The 4,462-nt window shown below is 43.2% G+C and overlaps 1 non-coding gene across 1 annotated transcript; it reads left to right on the plus strand.

The window, feature by feature from the left end:
- Positions 1–4,060: 4,060 nt before the first annotated feature.
- On the plus strand, positions 4,061–4,168 carry LOC130964469 (small nucleolar RNA R71). The gene has a single exon (XR_009080563.1). It is a non-coding gene; the product is annotated as a small nucleolar RNA R71 (small nucleolar RNA).
- The last annotated feature ends 294 nt before the right edge of the window (positions 4,169–4,462 follow it).

Here is a 4,462-nt window from a genome sequence, read left to right on the forward strand (position 1 = left end):
TAATTTTTATGATTTTTCAGATCCTCAGTAGCATGTCTCCTTTTTCATCATTCTTTCAAGAGCCAATATTCATGAACCACAAATTCAAAAGACATATGCACTGTTTAAGCATACATTCAGAAAACAAAAGTGTTGCCACCACATCAAAATAATTAAACTGTTATAAAATTTAAAATTCATGCAATTCTTCTCTTTTTCAATTAAGAACATTTGTTTATTTAAGAAAGGTGATGGATTCATAGGACATTCATAACTTTAAGGCATAGACACTAGTGATCACAAGACACAAACATAGATAACATAAGCACTAAAATTCGAAAAACAGGAAAATAAAGAACAAGGAGATTAAAGAACGGGTCCACCTTAGTGATGGCGGCTTGTTCTTCCTCTTGAAGGTCTTATGGAGTGCTTGAGCTCCTCAATGTCTCTTCCTTGTCTTTGTTGCTCCTCTCTCATGATTCTTTGATCTTCTCTAATTTCATGGAGGATGATGGAGTGTTCTTGATGCTCCACCCTTAGTTGTCCCATGTTGGAACTCAATTCTCCTAGGGAGGTGTTAATTTGCTCCCAATAGTCTTGTGGAGGAAAGTGCATCCCTTGAGGCATCTCAGGGATCTCATGATGAGAGGGGTCTCTTGTTTGCTCCATCCTCTTTTTAGTAATGGGCTTGTCCTCATCAATGGGGATGTCTCCCTCTATGTCAACTCCTACTGAATAACAGAGGTGACAAATGAGATGAGGAAAGGCTAACCTTGCCAAGGTAGAGGACTTGTCCGCCACCTTATAGAGTTCTTGGGCTATAACCTCATGAACTTCTACTTCTTCTCCAATCATGATGCTATGGATCATGATGGCTCGGTCTAGAGTAACTTCGGACCGGTTGCTAGTGGGGATGATTGAGCGTTGGATAAACTCCAACCATCCTCTAGCCACGGGCTTGAGGTCATGCCTTCTTAATTGAACTGGCTTCCCTCTTGAATCTCTCTTCCATTGGGCGCCCTCTTCACAAATGTCAGTGAGGACTTGGTCCAACCTTTGATCAAAGTTGACCCTTCTAGTGTAAGGATGTTCATCTCCTTGCATCATAGGCAAGTTGAATGCCAACCTCACATTTTCCGGACTAAAATCCAAGTATTTCCCCCGAACCATAGTAAGCCAATTCTTTGGATCCGGGTTCATACTTTGATCATGGTTCTTGGTGATCCATGCATTGGCATAGAACTCTTGAACCATTAAGATTCCGACTTGTTGAATGGGGTTGGTAAGAACTTCCCAACCTCTTCTTCGGATCTCATGTCGGATCTCCGGATATTCACTCTTTTAGAGTGAAAAAGGGACCTCGGGGATCACCTTCTTCAAGGCCACAACTTCATAGAAGTGGTCTTGATGCACTCTTGAGATGAATCTCTCCATCTCCCATGACTCGGAGGTGGAAGCTTTTGCCTTTCCTTTCCTCTTTCTAGAGGTTTCTCCGGCCTTAGATGCCATAAATGGTTATGGAAAAACAAAAAGCAATGCTTTTACCACACCAAACTTAAAAGGTTTGCTCGTCCTCGAGCAAAAGAAGAAAGAAGATAGTAGAAGAAGAAGAAATGAGGAAGAAGGGGATGGCTTTTGTGTTCGGCCAAAGAGGGGAAGAAGTGGTGTTTAGGTTGTGTGAAAATGAAGGGGTGAAGAGGGGTTTATATAGGAGTGGGGGAGGGGTAGGGTTCGGTCAAGTGAGGGTGGGTTTGGGTAGGAAAGTGGTTTGAATTTGAATGGTGAGGTAGGTGGGGTTTTATGAAGGATGGATGTGAGTGGTGAAGAGAAAGATGGGATTTGATAGGTGAAGGGTTTTTGGGGAAGAGGTATTGAGGTGATTGGTGAATGGGTGAAGAAGAAAGAGGGTGGTAGGGTTGGTGGGGATCCTGTGGGGTCCACAGATCCTGAGGTGTCAAGGAAAAGTCATCCCTGCACCAAGTGGCAAGAAAATTTGCGTTTTGTGCCAATTCTGGCGTTAAACGCCGGGCTGGTGCCCCTTTCTGGCGTTTAACGCCAGGTTCTTGCCCTTTCCTGGCGTTTAACGCCAGTCTGGTGCCCCTTTCTGGCGTTAAACGCCCAGATTGGTGCCAGACTGGGCGTTAAACGCCCATCTGCTAGCCTTACTGGCGTTTAAACGCCAGTAGGTTCTTCCTCCAGGGTGTGCTGTTTTTCTTCCTGTTTTTCATTCTGTTTTTGCTTTTTCAATTGATTTTGTGACTTCTCATGATCATCAACCTACAGAAAACATAAAATAGCAAAGGAATATAGATAAAATATAACATTGGGTTGCCTCCCAACAAGCGCTTCTTTATTGTCAGTAGCATGTCAGAGGGCTCTCATGGAGCCTCACAAATGCTCAGAGCAATGTTGGAACCTCCCAACACCAAACTTAGAGTTTGAATGTGGGGGTTCAACACCAAACTTAGAGTTTGGTTGTGGCCTCCCAACACCAAACTTAGAGTTTGATTGTGGGGGCTCTGTTTGGCTTTGATTTGAGAGAAGCTCTTCATGCTTCCTCTCCATGGTGACAGAGGGATATCCTTGAGCCTTAAACACAAAGGATTCTTCATTCACTTGAATGATCAGTTCACCTCCATCAACATCAATCACAGCCTTTGCTGTGGCTAGTAAGGGTCTGCTAAGGATGATAGATTCATCCATGCACTTCCCAGTCTCTAGGACTATAAAATCAGCAGGGATGTAATGGTCTTCAATCTTCACCAAAATATCCTCTACAAGTCCATAAGCTTGTTTCTTTGAATTGTCTGCCATCTCTAGTGAGATTCTTGCAGCTTGTACCTCAAAGATCCCTAGCTTCTCCATTACAGAGAGAGGCATGAGGTTTACACTTGACCCTAAGTCACACAGAGCCTTCTTGAAGGTCATGGTGCCTATGGTACAAGGTATTGAAAACTTCCCAGGGTCTTGTCTCTTTTGAGGTAATTTCTGCCTAGACAAGTCATCCAGTTCTTTGGTGAGCAAAGGAGGTTTGTTCTCCCAAGTCTCATTTCCAAATAACTTGTCATTTGGCTTCATGATTGCTCCAAGGTATTTAGCAACTTGCTCTTCAGTGACATACTCATCCTCTTCAGAGGAAGAATACTCATCAGAGCTCATGAATGGCAGAAGTAAGTCCAGTGGAATCTCTATGGTCTCATTTTGAGCCTCAGATTCCCATGGTTTCTCATTGGGGAACTCAGTGGAGGCTAGTGCACGCCCATTGAGGTCTTTCTCAGTGGCGTTCACTTCCTCTCCTTCCTCTCCATGCATATTCGGCCATGTTGATGGCCTTGCACTCTCCTTTTGAATTTTCTTCTGTATTGCTTGGGAGAGTACTAGGAGGGAGTTCAGTAACTTTCTTGCTCAGCTGTCCCACTTGTGCCTCCAAGTTCCTAATGGAGGACCTTGTTTCAGTCATGAAACTTTGAGTGGTTTTGATTAGATCAGAGACCATGGTTGCTAAGTCAGAGGGGTTCTGCTTAGAATTCTCTGTCTGTTGCTGAGAAGATGATGGAAAAGGCTTGCCATTGCTAAACCTGTTCCTTCCACCATTATTGTTGTTGAAACCTTGTTGAGGTCTCTGTTGATCCTTCCATGAGAAATTTGGATGATTTCTCCATGAAGGATTATAGGTGTTTCCATAGGGTTCTCCCATGTAATTCACCTCTTCCATTGAAGGGTTCTCAGGATCATAAGCTTCTTCCTCAGATGAAGCTTCCTTAGTACTGCTTGGTGCATTTTGCATTCCAGACAGACTTTGAGAAATCATATTGACTTGTTGAGTCAATGTTTTGTTCTGAGCCAATATGGCATTCAGAGTGTCAATCTCAAGAACTCCTTTCTTCTGACTAGTCCCATTGTTCACAGGATTCCTTTCAGAAGTGTACATGAATTGGTTATTTGCAACCATTTCAATTAGTTCTTGAGCTTCTGTAGGCGTCTTCTTCAGATGAAGAGATCCTCCAGCAGAGCTATCCAAAGACATCTTGGACAGTTCACACAGACCTTCATAGAAAATACCTATGATGCTCCATTCAGAAAGCATGTCTGAAGGACACTTTCTGGTTAATTGTTTGTATCTTTCCCAAGCTTCATAGAGGGATTCTCCATCCTTCTGTCTGAAGGTTTGGACTTCCACTCTAAGCTTACTCAATTTTTGAGGTGGAAAGAACTTTGCCAAGAAGGCATTGACTAGCTTTTCCCATGAGTCCAAGCTTTCTTTAGGTTGTGAGTCCAACCATGCCCCTAGCTCTGTCTCTTACAGCAAAAGGGAATAGCATAAGTCTGTAGACCTCAGGGTCAACCCCATTAGTCTTGACAGTGTCACAGATTTGCAAGAATTCAGCTAAGAACTGATGAGGATCTTCCAATGGAAGTCCATGGAACTTGCAATTCTGTTGCATTAGAGAAACTAATTGAGGCTTAAGCTCAAAGTTGTTTG

Source organism: Arachis stenosperma, chromosome 2, assembly GCF_014773155.1.
Source record: "Arachis stenosperma cultivar V10309 chromosome 2, arast.V10309.gnm1.PFL2, whole genome shotgun sequence".
NCBI classification, from domain to species: domain Eukaryota; kingdom Viridiplantae; phylum Streptophyta; class Magnoliopsida; order Fabales; family Fabaceae; genus Arachis; species Arachis stenosperma.